At 40.9% G+C, this 18,635-nt stretch overlaps 1 protein-coding gene across 1 annotated transcript in view; it reads left to right on the top strand.

Annotated features, from left to right (window-relative positions):
- Positions 1-261: 261 nt before the first annotated feature.
- SPARCL1 (SPARC like 1) overlaps positions 262-18,635 on the top strand; it is a 52,894-nt gene continuing 34,520 nt past the window's right edge. Inside the window, exon 1 of the mRNA XM_005904477.3 lies at positions 262-676. The gene's annotated coding sequence lies outside the window, so the exon portion shown is untranslated. The remainder of the gene's footprint in view (positions 677-18,635) is intronic.

Raw genomic sequence — 18,635 nt, 5'->3', positions numbered from 1 at the left:
AACAGTTTTTGCACAGGGGACATAGAAAATGCATCTGCTACAATTATTCTTTCCCCTTCTTTAACCCCCATCCCCCCTCCAATTTCCTTTAGGAAGAAACCACAGCATGGAGTCTCTTTTCAGTCTCTTTTAAAATTTAAAAACCCCCAAAAAGAGATCCTGCTTGTAAAACCTTTCAGAGTTGTTTGAAAAAGAGAAGGGGGAAAAAAAAAAGGCATAAGGAGCCAAGTGCTTATATTCTGGCCAAGTTATGAGCCTTTGAGAACAACAGCTTGAGGGGAGGACAGTTAACCCCATTCTCTCGGGCAGAGTGAGCTCCTTCCCACGGGTCTGCACTGCCTGTGACGCTCAGCCCACCCTCGCCCTCCTCGGGAGAGGCTGGACCTCCGGAGAACTGCGGGAATCTGCAACAAAAAAAAATGATGACAGTCTGAAATACGTCCCAGTGCCAACCTCCGAATTCGTCCGTCACCTCAGACCCTGACGAGTTGACAGAGCAGCAGAATTTCAACTCCAATAGACCTGAATGTGTTTCTGGGCAAAGAAGCAGAGCTAAACAAGGACAGAGATTTAAAGAATATTGGACATTTGTCAAACTTATTTCCAGGCTGTGTGCGAAGACAGGATTCAGCTGCAATTTTCTGCCAAGGCTCTGGGTCCAGCCACCTACCTGAAGGTAAATTTTAAGAAGTTTACTGTATTGACTTAATTGTATTTGTTAACCTAGTTTGCATGATCAGACAGAGAGGTCTAATATTTTTGCCTAATACAAAGCCACTTGTTAACAACAACAATGAAAAAAAAAATCCTTTTGCATGATTTACAGAAAAACTACTTACTAGGGAATTTTAACACTAGAATTCATGTTTCCTTTTCTTCCCCATGGTTAAAGAGCAAATACTAATAAATGATGCTTAGAAATGGAAAAATATTGTTGGCCAGACTAGCATTCAGATCTTGGTGAAGTCTGAAATCCTGAAATGTGTTTTGCAGAAATACTTGACTAACTGTATTAAATAAATCAAAAGGAAAGTGGTTGTTAAAAATGAACTTTCAAATCAAAGTAATTTGGGTGTTTTCCCTGTTTAAATTATCTAAAGTTATTCAATCATCACCACTGTCCCAGTCTTTTACCTAATAGCAATGTAGAAATGGAACATTTTGCTTTTCCAAAAGATAAGAAAATTTCTATAGTATTATATTCATCTTTGATCATTTCTTTAGTTATTGTGACTATTTTTTTCCCGATTTCCTTTTAGAGTTTTCTGACTCATTGTCTCTTGTCTCCTTCCGTTATTTTTTTAGGATGCATACTCACATACACAAAATTCCTAATTCCTAATAATGTCTTATTTAGGAAGAGATAAAGGGGGAAGGGAATCAAAGAGCTAAAAAATTATCATAACTCCTATATTGTAAGGTATATTCATTTCTGACTCTGTCTTCTAAAATAAAACAATAATGCAAGCCATGCTCCCTCATTCCTCCTGGGAATTAGAGGTCACCCTGCAGGAGAAAGCTGTGCTTTCAACTGCAGATCAACACTGTTGATCTATAACCAAGAGGTCTTGCGGAGAGTGTATCCCTTTTGAACTGCCATTAATCTGCAAAGAGGTTAAATATGTCACCTTGGCATTATATCCGAGCTCCCCTCTGGCCCAGGGCCTAAGTACACTGAATAGAAATGTCCACTTGGTCCAACTCAGCAGAAATTCTTTTTTTTTTTATTCTCCCCTTTCTCGTGGATATCAGTCTTTTTCAGTTCACAGCTTATTCAGCTCAACCCTGATGGTTATGACTATCATTCACTATGACTATTTAAAAAAAAAAAAAAAGGACACCCCTTTCAGGAAATATTTAAGTTTGTATTTCCGTCCATCCAGTAAGATCCAGCAAAGCACAGCAGTGTGTTCCATCTGCTGACCACCCAGTGCTGCTTTCCACATTTTGGAAAACAATGTATACATGTTATTAGTGAATCTTGTTTATTTTCTTTCAGGGAATTTTTGTACAGCCATTTAGCAATTCAATTCCTGGGCTTTCCTTTCCAGATCCTTTGGTGTTTAATCCCCAATAGGCACTCAGGCACAGTTTCACTTATCAACTAAGTAAAAATAATAAATAGTGATGACAGAAATGAAATGAATAATGATGTGTCTGGACAGTTTCAAACATTTTTCATTTCATTTCCTCTCAACTGCTTGTTATTTTTATTCAGTTGATCTGTAATGTAAAACATTGCTATTTTATTTAAGAAGGTCCAGAATGTGTTGGGAATCTTTTTCCCCCAAGAATATAAATGATTATTTTTCAAACTCCACATATGATTTTGGAACAACCTCCAGTGAAGGAGAAGGAAGCCCCAGAAATTCAGAGGAACTTCCCCTGTAGGCCTGGATGCCCAAGGGATGTCCAATTAGGCTAGGAACTGGTTCACACAAGGCCCACAGAGCATCTTCTCCCAAGGGCTGTGCTTACAATGGTGGTACCACCTGAGGCTAGCCTGATTTTTATCTTGGGCATTAAAAGATGGTCAGAAGTCTGGGGAATAGAGTGTGTGGTATGGTCTTGACTGATTGTAGGGAGATGGTGTAACAAAATGAGTAAGATCATGGGCTCTTTAAACATACAGATCTGGTTTACATCTGGGCTTTACCAGGGTCTGTGACTTTGTGAAAATGACTCTTTGATCCTCAGTGCCCTCATTTGCGGAAATTGGGGTCTTAAAATTAGTTACTGCCTTAGCAATCTGTTGTGAGAATTGAGAGGAAATTAGCTATGCCTGATACATTTGAATCAATCTATCGATCATAACTAATATGAATGGAACTCTGTAGAAAGGGAATTTATTCTAGGTTTTCCCTCAGGATTTCTTCCTTGTAGTTACACACACTGTAAAATAAAATGACAATGCCAGGTCTATGCCTAGAAAAGTAGGTAGAGCATGGGTTTCAGTGTCTTACACACCTGAGTTTAAATCCTGACTTCTGCCTCTTACAGGCTATGTGAGCTTGCGGGGTCACATCACACCTTCTGGACTGAATTTACCCATCTGTTAAGCAAATAGTGATAATAATGCCTCCACTAGGGTCGTTGTAGGATTTAAATAAGGTGTTTTTTTAATGTCAGGTGCAGCACTTGGCAGAATACTAGACACACAGTGAAGAAGTTTTTGTTTTTGTTTTAATTCATTTGTATTGAAACATAGTTGCTTTGCAATGTTGTGTTAGCTTCTCCTGCATAGCAAAAGCAATCAACCGTATGTATACATATATCCCCTCCTTTTAGATTTTCCTTCTATTTAGGTCACCGCAGTGCGCTAAGTAGAGTTCCTTGTGCTATGTAGTATGTCCCCATCAATTGTCTGTTTTATACAAAGTATCAATATTGTATACAGGTCAACCCCAATCTAGTGAGGAAGTGTTTGATTACACACTTGGAATAATTTTTCTTGCAGTAAAATTGGGGGTCAAGAAAGAAATATTCTTTGAATTTTCTTTTGATCCAAAGAAATGGAAAAATAAATAAATCTGACCCTAGTGAGTTCCCTTGTGTGTGTGTGTGTTGGGGGGGAGCAGTGGGGGGAGAAGCTCAACATAAAGTATTACTGCTTTATCAATTAGTTGCTTCATAATGGCCAAGTCAAGTGAAACCAAAGTGAGCTTTCTGTTTCAGATTGCTGTTAAGAGGGGTGAGACGAAATAGGGCTTTGTGCTCAAATCTGTTTTATTGGCTACTTGGACAGGAGAGAAGGCCCCAACATTTCTCCTTTCTTATCTTTTCTAAAGGCAAGAATAGGGGTTTTGACTTGCTCTTAGGGGTTTGGTTTTTTTTTTTCTTTCTTTCTTTCTCTAACTGAAATTCACACGCCAGGGTTTGGGTTTTGTTTTTTGTTTTTGTAAACCTCTCCCCTATGTTCCTAGGACCAAAATGTCAGCTGCTTTTTCTGGCTACATGCAGCAGGAGCCTCCTGTCGTCATAGCAATGAAAGCGTATAGAGAGACTCGAGTTTCACAACCCTCTCTGTGAAATCACTCTGAGTCGGCTTTGAAAAGCCTTCTTTGGAAATGGAGCCTCCCGTCCTGGCTTCTTTCCTTCCTATTATGCAACCAACTTATGTACAGCAACGGCAGTAGCCAAACATTTCCTTTAAAAAGTCAGTGAATGGATGTAAAGACAATGAACAAGAAAGTCACTAAATGGTGACCATTGTACTGTGGAGTGCAGGGAGCAACCACCAGGAAGGCCAAGGAGGGAAAAAAAGCAAGGACCTCACTTTCTAGCACAGGCTGCACATCCCACAACAGAGCCATTTTCCGAGTTCCCACTACCGCCTCCCAGCTTCACCATGAGCTCACGCAAGTGGTTACCAATCAAGAGGATACATGGGCAGGTTTCCTGGAATCCTGGCACTCAGACTCTCTAGATTTTTATCGTCTCCACGCTTCACCTCATCCTCCCATATATAAAAGAAAGATAATAGTGGTCATAAATTTGTCATGGGAATTGCATGAGCTACTGTGTGTAAGACTCTTATTAAAGATTCTGACCAGTGGTAAAGGTTGGCTGTGAAGCCCCCCAAGCCTCAGTTTCCCCTGTGTCTTAAGTGGGAATAACAGCTAACTCATAGATTGTTCTAGGGTTCACTGAAACAATGGATGGAAGTGCTCAAGAAGTCGTAGCTCTTTTAATACTCTTCTCATTAGGTCCAACCCTGATAAGAATGACCTTTTTGAACCTTGAATTTCCCAGTAAGTAAACTGTAATGAAAACAGGCCTCAGAACTGTCACTGTATAAACACGAACCCTTGAGTGTCTTAAGAGAATAAAAGGGAATAATTGAGGATTTTTACCTTTATAAAGAGTAAAAAAAAGTCTTCTCATCTTAATTAATGCTAGGGCAAAAGATATCAAAGCACCTTATCTTTCATTAACATGCTTTTTTTTTTTTTTAGTTTCTGGCAGATCAGTGGTTAAACTCTGTGCTTCCACCATAGAGGGCACTGGTTTGATCCCTGGTCAGGGAACTAAGATTCTGTTGCCACATGGTGCAGCCAAAAAAAAAAAAAAAAAATCCATTTTAGTTTCCTCAGTGTTGAAATATTACTTATTTCTTCAGGTCATGAAACAAATAATATTTTTATCTTATGTCTCAAATGACTAATATGATGGCATCACCAAATCAATGAGCGTGAGTTTGAGCAAACTCCAGGAGATAGTGAAGGACAGGGAAGCCTGGTATACTGCAGTCCACGGGGTCACAAAGAGTTGGACACAGCTGAGCGAATGAACAACAATTCTGTGTGAAATGCCTGGAATACTACAGGTGCAAACAGAGAAAGATTATGTTCTTGTAGCACTTACTCTGTAGTTAGGGAGACAGGTATTAATCAAATCATTGCAGTAATAAAAAGTGGAAAAATATATATTTTTGTTAGGAACATATATATGTGTGTGTGTGTATAATTGAATCACTTTGCTGTACAGCAGAACTTAACACAAAATTGTAAATCAACTAGATTTTGATAATTTTTTTTAAAAAAGTATCTTTGCCCAAACATAAAGTGCTGCTAAGTCACTTCAGTCGTGTCCAACTCTGCGCAACCCCACAGACGCCAGCCCACCAGGCTCCCCCGTCCCTGGGATTCTCCAGGCAAGAACACTGGAGTGGGTTGCCATTTCCTTCTCCAATGCATGAAAGTGAAAAGTGAAAGTGAAGTCGCTCAGTCGTGTCCAACTCTGTGCGACCCCATGGACTGCAGCCCACCAGGCTCCTCCGTCCATGGGACTCTCCAGGCAAGAGTGCTGGAGTGGGGTGCCATTGCCTTCTCCGAACTAAAGTGACCTCAAACAAAAAGTCACCTTCATTTTTCTAATGAGAAGATCCTCAGCCAAAGTCTTTGGCCAGCCTAAGTGCACAGATGGATAATATATTGTAATGTATACCTAGGACACTTACTCTATTGTTACAAATACGTTATTTTAAATCTCATATCATTTTAAATATTTTATGCTTCTAAAAATAATTTTTTCCATTCTCCTATTTCATGAAACGACATTGTTAAAACTCTCTCTGTGCATCTTTAGCATCGTTGTGTTCACTGGATCGACTCTGTAATTATCTAAAGAGAAACGTGCATCAGCCATCTTCTGCACGTCACTTCTCAGAAATCTGCTGAGTCTGCAGATTTGAGCCCCAGGCATAAATTCTCATCCTCTGGTTATGATCTCTACATTTAATGACCTTCTATATGACTTTTTTCCAGTGCTCTTTAAAGGGCTTATTTAAAACCACCTGAGTCTATAAAGTGTGGTTTTCTAAAACTGTGTGATTCCAACACTTGCAAAAATGAAGTCATGCCTCAGGAATAATTACCAAATCTGCCTTAAATATCTTCATCTCCTTTTTTCTTGCCCAGGTGACCTTCTTAAGATCAAAAATAAGCCTTGCTTGAGATCGTTTCAGGCTGTTTGCCTGAAATGGTGCGTTGTTGTTGAAAATGAAATAACTGAGATCATGACCTTTCATGTAGGAGACATCAGAAGTACTAGAATCCCTCTTTTCTGCAAATCCCTCTTTTCTGCGGCTTGATTTGGGGCAGGGGGAGTTTGTATTATATGGAGCATGAATTGTGTATAATTATATGCTGATTACTAAGTGTTAAGAAGGCAAAGCACCTTTGTTCTAAGAAAGTATATAAGGAACCTGACCTCCACTCAAGGTCAGTGATGGCTTCCCTTGATCCAAAGGCTAAACAAAGATTAACACTATGAGAACTGTGTGTGCTGGGCAGTGGTGGTTGGGGCAAGTGGTGCTGGCAAGAGAATTCTGAGTGCGTCAATACTTCGTGCAAAGACCCTGTAGCAGGAGGGATCATGGGATATTTGAGGAACAGAGAGAAGGCCAGCTCCTCTGTGGGGAAGGGGCAAGGCAGTGGGAGACATGAAGCCTAAGCAGGTCCCCATAACACCCTTTCCCTAAGCACTTAAAGTATTTATCCTCTGCTTGAGTCATGATTAATATTCAATTCTGGTTAGAATTGAAGATCCAATGGGTATGAACTGTATCTATCCCTGCCTAGAATCCCATAGTTGTTGTTTTTGTTCAGTTGCTCGGTCATGTCCAACTCTTTGTGACCCATGGACTGCACAATGCCATGCTTCCCTGTCCTTCACCGTCTCCCAGAGCTTGCTCAAACTCACGTTCTTTGAGTTGATGAGTCGATGATATCAATCATCTCATCCTCTGTTGCCCTTTTCTCCTCCTGTCCTCAATCTTTCCCAGCATCAGGGTCTTTTCCAAAGAGTCTACTCTTCGCATCAGGTGGCCAAAATATTGGAGCTTCAGCTTCAGCACCAGTCCTTCCAATGAATATTCAGGGTTGATTACCTTTAGGATTGACTGGTTTGATCTCCTTGCAGTCCAAGGGATTCTCAAGAGTCTTCTCCAGCACCACATTTTGAAAGCATCAATTCTTCAGTGCTCAGCTTTCTTTAAGGTCCAATTCTTACATCTGTATATGACTACTGGAAAAACCATAGATTTAAATATATGGACCTTTGTCGGCAAAGTGATGTAGGTTCAATTAGTCAAGATGACAGGCAGGTGAAGGTCAGAGCCTTAGAAATGTCTGCATCTGTGAGTCTGAGTGTATCATACACTGGAAGGTCTGAAACACTTTGATATCAAATGATGATTCAGCAGAGATCTCGAAATAGAAAGCCATCTTTCTTAATCCTTCAGATTACTGTAACACCCAGATACAGAGCTCTCCCAAGAGATTCACTAATACTTTAAAAGCCCTGAAGCGACAGAATTAACTCTGGATCAGGTAACAACATGTATACCTTAGCCAAAATGTGACTAAGGGATTTGCTCTCTGATAACTTGGCTATGTGTAAAGGCAGGATGGAGGAGAATGTTCTGTTTGAGTCTGATTATGAAATATCTATAATAATCATTTTGTTCACTCCATTTCCTTGAAGGGAAATTTTTCCATAGCTGTAATAATTACTAAAAATAGCAGCCTACAGTCTTCCCCTGATATAAACAAACTTCACCAAAGATACCTGGCCTTATTTGGAAGTGTGGACATACATATGCTGGGAAACAAGATTCTAACAGTAAGAAGAAAAGTAAAGTAACAGGGCAAACGCTCAGTGCAAACCTCTCCTTTTTCTAGGGCATATGTTATGTCGCGTTCAGTTCTTCTTACTTCCGATGAGGCAAGATGATCAGATCAAGTAGTCATCATCTGCCTTGAAAACCGAAAATGGTAAAGCAAGTTTCCTAGGTCTCAAAGAGAAGGAGTAGGACTTATAAGTTTGGCGGAGGCGAATGAAGGAAGCAACAACGGTAGAGTATATACTGGCTGCCTGAGGATCTCGAGTCAACATGAGAATTCAATTACAAAATCTCGAAAGGATAACAGAACCCAGATTTCCAAGGAGTCGACATAGCCAACACAAGAGATGGAAAAGAGTAGACTCCAAGCCCGTTCCTAACTTTAAAGGCACGGAAGGCCATGTTTCCATTCCAGTTCAGTGGTCAGAAAGCTTGTCAACGCTTAGGAGAAAAAGAAAGAGCAGGGAGATAAGAAGAGAGAAGAGATACAGAAAGATTTGGAGTACCCCATGGAGATACATGGTTGGAGTTAGTAGATTTATATGGCAAGGCAACAAGCAGGACTTTAAAAATAAAATGTGACATTTAAAATGTAAATTTAAACTCATGTTCTTTTTTAAAAAAAAAATCTATAGGAACTGAAAATAAATCAAATACAATACCTACTCTGACCCAATCCTATTCCAATTTAAATTTCTAGAAAATATTATGGAAACTGAAATGAAACCAATACAAATAAGAACTCAAAATGAACCACAGAGCCCAAAATGTTTTCTGGCTGTTTGTGTAAATTCTGTCTAAATCTAGATGGAGAAGGCCAAATTCTAGAATATGCCAAACTTTAGGTGCCCTTGCCTTCTCTAAGAAGTAGAAATTTTAGGAAACCCAGAGACAGAGAGACCAAGAGTCAGAGGGCTTCACTCGGAGGAACGTCCTATGTTTCCTACCAAATGCCAAGCAATATTTAGCTATCACTTGCACTGCTTTCTACCCTCAACCTGAAGGACCGCACACTTAGTCTTGGAGACCAGAGCTGAGATCACTCTGTCAGAGGTCAAGGGTGGCGGACATTCACATGGCCCATTCTACCCGTTCCTTTCAGACCAGTCTCTGCAGGCTTGGCTGGACTACCCTTCTAGCTAGAGGGAAGATTATTCAGACCCTTTGCTGTTTTTTCCTGTGACAGAACTCATAGACCTGCTGAGAAATCTAATTACAATCTCCTTTCATGGTGAAATCCAATTACAACCTCTCCCACCGTGAAAGCTAATCCTTTAGATACAAAAGGAAACTCAACAAAGCTGTTTCAGACTTGAGGATGTATCTATGTCCAGTCTTTTCTCTTAAGCAACTATGCAGAAAGGTTGCAGTGACCTTGACCTGCCTTGTTTAGGAACAATGGTCATTCTATTACTACTCCCATTCCCATAAGAAGGAAAACTATGTTCTTATTTGATCCCAGGAGTTTCTAAACTCCTGTCTCAAGGATCCATTACTTGAGCAAAGCAAATCCTCCACGTGCACATTCTTGATTCTGCAAAACGACTTCTCTTTTTGAATGTGGAATGTTATGTCAAACAAGAAAAAAAAATGGTGAGTTTATAGTCAATATCTTTCTATAATTTTTTCCTGACATCTTTTTTAACATTTATTTATTTTCATTTCTTTATTTGGCTGCTCCAGGTCTTAGTTGCTGCATTTGGGATCTAGTTCCCTGACGAGAGATAGAACCCGGACTCCCTGCATTGGGAGTTCCGAGTCTTAACCAATGGATGGACCACTGGAGAAGTCCTTTTCCTAACATCTTTAATGCCCAGTGCCACCCTTTCAGCCAAATCATTCCCTTGAGGATAATGAGAAACCGCCATGCTGCTTGAAGAAGGGTCACCCCAAAATCCTAAAACTTAATTGAGATAAATAAGACATTTCTCAAGATAGTCATTTATGGAAACACGTATTTTACAAATACCTGGCAAAAGTCTGTAATTGTTGAAACAATGAAACTACCAACCACATTCCAATCACATCATTATTGCCACCACATAATCACTCTAGTCCACCGAATAAGTGTAAGACCCAGATTTGCAGCCTAGCCCCCAAAATGGGCAATATTTTTAGAAGGAGCATCCAATCAACTTGCAAGTTTTTTTTTCAGTTCAGTTCAGTTCAGTTCAGTCACTAAGTCGTGTCCAACTCTTTGCAACCCCATGAATCGCAGCACACCAGGCCTCCCTGTCTATCACCAACTCCCAGAGTTCACTCAGACTCATGTCCATCGAGTCAGTGATGCCATCCAGCCATCTCATCCTCTGTCGTCCCCTTCTCCTCCTGCCCCCAATCCCTCCCAGCATCAGAGTCTTTTCCAATGACTCAACTCTTCGCATGAGGTGGCCAAAGTACTGGAGTTTCAGCTTCAGCATCATTCCTTCCAAAGAAATCCCAGGGCTGATCTCCTTCAGAATGGACTGGTTGGATCTCCTTGCAGTCCAAGGGACTCTCAAGAGTCTTCTCCAATACCACAGTTCAAAAGCATCAATTCTTCGGTGCTCAGCCTTCTTCACAGTCCAACTCTCACATCCATACATGACCACAGGAAAAACCATAACCTTGACTAGATGGCCCTTGTTGGCAAAGTAATGTCTCTGCTTTTGAATATGCTATCTAGGTTGGTCATAACTTTCCTTCCAAGGAGCAAGCGTCTTTTAATTTCATGGCTGCAGTCACCATCTGCAGTGATTTTGGAGCCCAAAAATATAAAGTCTGACACTGTTTCCCCATCCCTATTATCCATGAAGTGATGGGACCGGATGCTATGATCTTCGTTTTCTGAATGTTGAGCTTTAAGCCAACTTTTTCACTCTCCTCTTTCACTTTCATCAAGAGGCTTTTTAGTTCGTCTTCACTTTCTGCCATAAGGGTGGTGTCATCTGCATATCTGAGGTTATTGATATTTCTCCCGGCAATCTTGATTCCAGCTTGTGTTTCTTCCAGTCCAGCGTTTCTCATGATGTACTCTGCATATAAGTTAAATAAGCAGGGTGACAACATACAGCCTTGACATACTCCTTTTCCTATTTGGAACCAGTCTGTTGTTCCATGTCCAGTTCTAACTGTTGCTTCCCGACCTGCATACAGATTTCTCAAGAGGCAGGTCAGGTGATCTGATATTCCCATCTCTTTCAAATTTTCCACAGTTTATTGTGATGCACACAGTCAAAGGCTTTTGCATAGTCAATAAGGCAGAAATAGATGTTTTTCTGGAACTCTCTTGCTTTTTCCATGATCCAGCGGATGTTGGCAATTTGATCTCTGGTTCCTCTGCCTTTTCTAAAACCAGCTTGAACATCAGGAAGTTTTTTTCAAGGGGTCACTTATTTATTTATTTACTTTTGGCTCTGACAGGTCTTTGTTGCAGTGTGTGGGCTTCCCATTGCGGTGGGTTCTCTTGTTGCAGGGCACAGGCTCTAGGGTGTGTGGGCTTCAGTAGTTGCAGCTCCCGGGCTCTAGAGCACAGGCTCAATAGTTGTAGCTCATGGGCTTAGTTGCTTCAAGGGATGAGGGGTCTTCCCAGACCAAGGATTGAATTCATGTATCCTGCTCTGGCAGGTGGATTCTTTACCACTGAGCCACCAGGGAAGCTCAACTCATAAGTTTTTAATTGCATATGAGCAGAACAAGAACACATAAATGCTTTTGTTTTGTTCTGTTCTGTTATATAATAGGGTAAAGTTTACCATGGGCTTCCTGGGTAGCTCAGCTGGTAAAGAATCCACCTGCAATGCAGGAGACTCTGGTTCGATTCCTGGGTAGGGAAGCTTCCCTAGAGAAGGGATAGGCTACCCACTCCAGTATTCTTGGACTTCCCTGGTGACTCAGACAGTAAATAAACCATCTGTGAGAAGCCTGGGTTTAATCCCTGGGTTGGGAAGATCCCCTGAAGCAGGGCATGCAACACATTCCATTATTCTTGCCTGGAGAATCTCCAAGGACAGAGGAACCTGGCGGGCTACCATCCATGGGATCACAAAGAATCAGACACAATTGAAAGACCAAGCACAGCACAAAGTTTACCATAGTTTCATAACACTGCTATGACCAAAGAGCTAATAAAAGTAAATAAACAAGGATAAGAATCCAATATCCAGAGTGACCCTCAATAGCCCCCAAAGTAATGTATTTTTGCTTGATTCAAGTTGAGTTACCTAATTATCTATATAAAATGATAGAGACACAGAGGGAAGATGACCTAAAATCTACAGAAGTCAGAACTGATCTTGATCATGGATCAAAGAAAACCTGTAGCTGGTTTCAAGGCGTCATGATTGGTCAAGTCTTCATACTGCCTCTATTGCTGTTGCTGTTTATTCACTAAGTTGTGTCCGACTCTTTGTGACGCCATGGACTGTAACCCTCCAGGATGCTCTGTCCGTGGGGTTTCCCAGATAAGAATACTGGAGTGGGTTGCCATTTCCTTCTCCAGGGGATTTTCCTGACCCTGGGATCAAACCTATGTCTCCCGCATTGGCAGGTGGATACTTGACCAGGAAAGTCCCTCATGCTGCCTTAGCACAGTGGAATCATTTTTAACTCTCAAACCATTTGTTCAGTAGACTTTGCAGCCTTTTATTGGGGACCAAACAACTTTGAGCTAACTCTAAATCGACAAAGCATTCTGTTGGAATTCACAAGGGACAAAACACAGATGCTGAACCCCGAGTGTCTTCTTTCCTTCTCTTTTTCTTCCCTGCTTCCCGGTTCCAGCACACATAACAGCAGGCTTTTAAGGGGATATAGATTAAGCTCTTTCTAGGACAACATTTCAATGATTTCTAAAATATAGGCAGAGAAAACTACGGGAAGCTTTTGTTTTAAACCAAGAGCTTAGAGCTTTTGGCATAGACCTTGGCATTCCCAGTGGTCTTGCATCAGTATCTTTTTAGATAAGTATAGGGGGACAGAGAGGTAGAAAGTACCAGCATCATCTCACCTATAAAAACAGATGATTGATGTCTTCCTGTGATAGGAAAACAATGCAAAGTGATTGATTTCAAAAATAAATGTTTTCTTATAATTTGAAAAATAACCTGGGTAAAAAGTTGGAGATTACCACGGCCTGAGATCTGGATATGATTAAATTCTTTTCTTTCTCAAAAGGTGACACACAAAATTCCAGCCCATGCTGCCTCTAAATTTGATTTTTGTTGTTTTATCTTTCCCAAATCCTGTGTTTAGATGGTGGCCACAGTAAGGTCTGATGTTGTGGTCATGGCTGGAGGTGGCCAACTCACCTCACGCTTCCCAGCATCTTGTTAGAGGGGTTAATATCTCTAGAGATCCATAGCCAGTTATTGAATGCGGTGTGTACATATCAGTGCCATGAAACCCAAAATAGCCATTGTCCAAAAACAATTAACAACAGATTCCCTTGTGCAGTATTTTTCATCCAAGATACAATTTTGTTTTAATTTGGCTAAGTAGATTACTCTTGATTGGGCAAATTTCTACCCATTCTGGGACTAATCATCTAAAACCAGTGTTTTTTAGAAATGTTCAGTCAGCCTAAGCTAATGAGTTGTGTTTCCTTTGGTGTGGGAAAGGAAAAGAACAAAGAGACTCATTTACTTCCCAAGTCTCCAGATTAATCCTGGTGTCAGGACATTCTAGAGACTGCATGAAAAGGGAAATGGAAGAGTAAAGTGAAAAATGCCACGTTCCAACTCAAAACACTCCCAGAGCTAATTGCCCATATGTCTTTCCAAAATTCTTCTATTCTATAACACCTTCAAATCCTGTGTGAAATCATTTTAATTGAGTGCTAATCACATGTAATATCTTGTAATTTTTTTATTGTCTCCAAAGATAAGGACTGATATGTTCCATTTAAAAAGAAATATGTGCACTTGCTAAGATATGTAAGGGAGAAAAAATTTTTCCTCACCCTCTTATGTTAAGTAATTGCGGTCTGCACATTAAACTGACCAAATACAGATTAATAGGAGAAAAGGGTTATTCCCACATATAGAAAAGCCAACAAAGGTTCAGTTCAGTTCAGTTCAGTCACTCAGTCGAGTACAACTCTTTGCAACCCCATGGACTGCAGCACACCAGCCTTCCCTGTCCATCACCAACTCCTAGAATTTACTCAGACTCATGTCCATTGAGTTAGTGATGACATCCAACCATCTCATCCTCTGTCGTCCCCTTCTCCTCCTGCCTTCAATCTTTCCCAGCATCAGGGTCTTTTCCAATGAGTCAGTTCTTTGCATCAGGTGGCCAAAGTATTGGAGTTTCAGTTTCAGCATCAGTCCTTCCAATGAACACTCAGGACTGATCACCTTTAGGATGGACTGGTTGGATCTCCTTGCAGTCCAAGGGACTCCCAAGAGTCTTCTCCAGCACCACAGTTCAAAAGCATCAATTCTTGGGCATTCAGCCTTCTTTATAGTCCAACTCTCACATCCATACATGACTACTAGAAAAACCATAGCTTTGACAGACCTTTGTTGGTAAAGTAATGTCTCTGCTTTTTCCTTAAGCTGTTAAAGGCTTACCTACCTAACACAGTGGAAGAAAGAAAAGGGAGAGAAACAGCTTCCATTGGAAAAGCAAAAAGGTTTCTTTAGGAAAGACAAATAGTTTTTAGAACAAATGAGATAAGAGTTTGTGATACTTGTCTATAAAGATACAAGTGGTTTTTTGGTCTCCCTCAAAGTCATAGAACTCCCTTGAAGGGGAGTAGATCTTATGATAGATTCACTCGGTCTCTCTTCTGGGAGTAGAAGCCACACTGAAGAGGGAATTTATATGACAGTTCTCACTTCTCAAATTTTCTGTTTGTAGTTAAGCAAGGGAAGCTCTGAGAAGGTTTCTTTTTGCTTCTATTGAATTTCAAATGTCTTCATCCTAATAATCTGTATACCAACTCTAGGATTCTGAATGTGTCCTTATAGCTACTATAGGAAGACTTGAAACAGGGCAGGACAGGGGAGCAGGAGGAAGTTTTGTTGGCAGTGGATCTGAATTATATTTAAACCCACGAATCCTAAATTTGAATCAAAGACTGTGTGGTTTAAAGTCCCAGCAAGGAAATGATGGATCCAGGAAGGAAAACTGAATTTGTGGACTTGAGTGTGTTTCAGTCGTGTCTGACTCTTTGCAACCCCGTGGACTGTAGCCCTTCAGGTTCCTCTGCCCATGAGATTTTTCAGCAGGTCCAGGGAATTTGAGAAGAGTGAAATTAAGGGGTGATTTACAAAGGAGTGAGCAGAGCATAGCGAAGTCACAGGGGTTGTAGGAATAGACTAGTAAGAGCTAAACTTGTATGAAGCAGGGAGAGGAAGACTTTTTGAACTCAGAAAATGCTGTGTGGAGAGGGACACTGATCTTCAGGTGAGGGACATAGTCACCAAGAGGATGCTGAGAATATATATTCCCTGATTTACTCTCCTCTTTCCCTCCAATCTCTCCTGAAAATGCACCCCATTGGCTGAACCCAACAGAAACCATCATGCAAGAAAACCTGCTGATGCAGTTCACACAGGCCCTGGGGCAGCTCAGGACGAAGAACACTGGAGAGTGGGTGTGGAATGAATCTAAGATGTGTGAATGTTCAGAAGAACAAAATCTCTTCCCAATGTGGGAAAAGCAGAATGCACAGCTGTAGACCAGCTGTGTCTTCTCCTTGCTTGAAAGAATTTTCTGGAACATCCCCTCTGACAGCATAAATAAGCCTAGGGTTTTCACCCTATTTTCAAAGAACTCCCCAAACCCCAGCCACGAAATCCATTAGGGTTTATTGTATCTGCGGCTTTCACAGAAGGCAGATAAGGAGTAACGTAGCACCACGGGGTGGGCAGTTGTTCTCTGATTCAGCATGTTGGCCACGTGACAAGCCACTGCGACCATGAACTGAATTCTGAAGGGACTTCTGCTTGGAGTGAGTGCTTTCATTAGCAGTTCTCAAAACTACTCCTCAAAGCCCATCATTGTTCCCCAACACCATGAGAATGAGGTTACTTGGAACTGTTCTTAGGTATGACTTGCTGTTTTTCTTAATCCTGGAAAAGAACAACCCCAGTGAATGAGTCTTGGTACATTCACGGAGCCGAAAGCACTTGAAATTCTTTTCCCAACTAGCTGAACTCAACAACCGACTTACTCTGTTAACAAAAGAGCAGAGACAATTTCCATTGAATCCAAAGAGGTTTTATGTGCTGGTAGAGTTTAACTAATAAGGAAAATTCAAATAAGAGCAGTCAAAGGAGAAAGCTAAGAACCTGGCGTTGAGAGAAAAGACATTCCAAGGAGGTTGAGAACAAAATAAATTAGGGGGTTGAGAGAGGAACTAAAGGCAGGCAAAGAATAGGACTAATGTAACTGATCACTTCAGGGGCTAGGTCGGCTTTGAAAGGTGACTCATCATGCTACTAGCCCTAGGAAACAAATCACTTAGATATTAATTCTGTTATTGACAAGTGCCACAGGCCTTCAGGTGAGCCATACTCAGGAGTGGATTCAGAACTTGTGAACCAGAAGTTGACACAACGTGTGGGCCCTTCTTTTTTAAAAATAGAAAAATTGAAAGTAGGCATAGGGTTTTGTAAGAAGCCTGCACAAGTAGGGAGCCCTAGAATTTGAGCTTCTTGGCTTTGTGGCACATCCACCTCTGACCATACTCAGAAGTCTGTGCTTCAAAGGATAGGCAAGAAAAGGGAGAGGAATGAATAAATGTAACGTATGAGAAACCCCCACATTCACAGAGAAAGAGGAAATTGACAAATATCAGAATATGATTTGAGGAAAGAAAAATAAATATGGCCCAAGTCATTTCTTCCCTACATCCCAGGGCAGGGAGGGGTGGCGATTTTCCAGAGGACTGTCAAATGCCTCAGGAGGAAAACAGAGCACTGCCTCCAAGGGTCCATCCCATACAAAGCTATGAAATGAGACCGAGGTTGCTCCATGTTTAAAGAATCCACCTGCCAATGCAGGAGATGCAGGTTCAATCCTTGGGTTGGGACATCCCCTGGAGGAAGAAGTGACAATCCACTCCAGTATTCTTGCCTGGAAAATCCCATGGAAAGAGGAGCCTAGCAGGCTACAGTCCATGGGGTCGCAGAGTCAGACATAACTTAGTGGCTGAGCAGGCACACACGAGATTAGTGAGTGGTGGATGGCACAGTAAGATAAGGAACTCTGAAAGGAATGATGAAGAGATGTCAAAACAGGGTTATTGCACAGTCTTGCCTAAGATAAGCCTGTGGGGATCCTCTAAATATAGTTGAAATAATCCCTCAATTACGCATTACAGGATGGAAAGAATGTACTAATTTCTCCTGAGCTAGAAAGAGAGAGATTCTTGAGAATGTCAAAGCCGCCTCTTTGGAAATTCTTGCATCCTTTGGCTTTCATGCTCCTCAGTCACAACTGGGCACAGTGGTCAGAAAGATGTGCAGGAAGCTCTCCTTGAATGGATGGGTGAATGAATGGAAACTGAAGCAGAAGTGAGGTGACAAGTGAGAATACATGAATGATGCATGGGTGAAATATTTACAATAGCACCTGGCACATAGTAAAATCTCAAAAAAGATAAGCCATTGCATCAGTTACTATATTAACCAGCCAAGAATGAGAACCTATTTTTTTCAATAAAATAATACATTGTTGAATATGTGATTCTACTTCTAAAGAATATTTCACTCAAGATATTTAATGCCCATGCCAATTCTTCATTGCTGCTTACAAATGTGACTTTCAAATAACACTTATTGCACAATTTCTCAAGATTTTGTGGGTCAGGAGTCTGGGCACGTCACTCAGGGATACTGAGTTGGCAGGTGAGCCGCTCTGCAGGGTCCACAGTGGCTCCACTCAGACACACTGTGCCTTTGCAAACTTTGAAAGCTGGGGTCAGCAGGAATCATTGAACAGTGTCTACAGTAGGGTGACAGTCTCTCACAAAATGGTTTGGAACTCCCAAAGCAAAACGTTCTGAGAGATTCAGGTCAAAATTCCAAGGCTTCTTATGAGCTAACCTCCAAAGTCCCAACTTCCACTTCAATCATTTGGTCAAGTAAGTCACTAAAGCCAGTCCAGATTCAAGGAGAGGAGAATTTGACTTCACTTCTCAATGGAAGATGCAGCAAAAAAATTTACAGTCATCATTACTATACTATATGTTTATACATATTAAATGAAAAATGTTAGAAATTGTCTCAAGACAACTACTCACATGAATTAGAATAGAGTTGACATTAGTGGGTATTTAGTTTTTAATGGAAGACCTGTTTCTGCCATATCAATGTTTCATATGTATATTTGTTTTGGTGGTCTATGAGCCAGCCAGTAGAAGACCTCCAGGCATTTGAAATTTCAAATCCTGGGCTTCTGCAAAAAGGCTATAAAACAGTCTAGTAGTCTAGTAGTCATCTTGTAAAACCCCAGATGAGTTCTCTTACAAATTTGGTAATAAGACACTTTGTTTCTAAGAGATGAAAAAGGCTCTCCTTGA

This window comes from Bos mutus, chromosome 6 (assembly GCF_027580195.1).
Source record: "Bos mutus isolate GX-2022 chromosome 6, NWIPB_WYAK_1.1, whole genome shotgun sequence".
Lineage (NCBI taxonomy): Eukaryota > Metazoa > Chordata > Mammalia > Artiodactyla > Bovidae > Bos > Bos mutus.
Note: the sequence above shows the minus strand (reverse complement) of the source record. Positions and strands in the feature narration are given on the sequence as shown.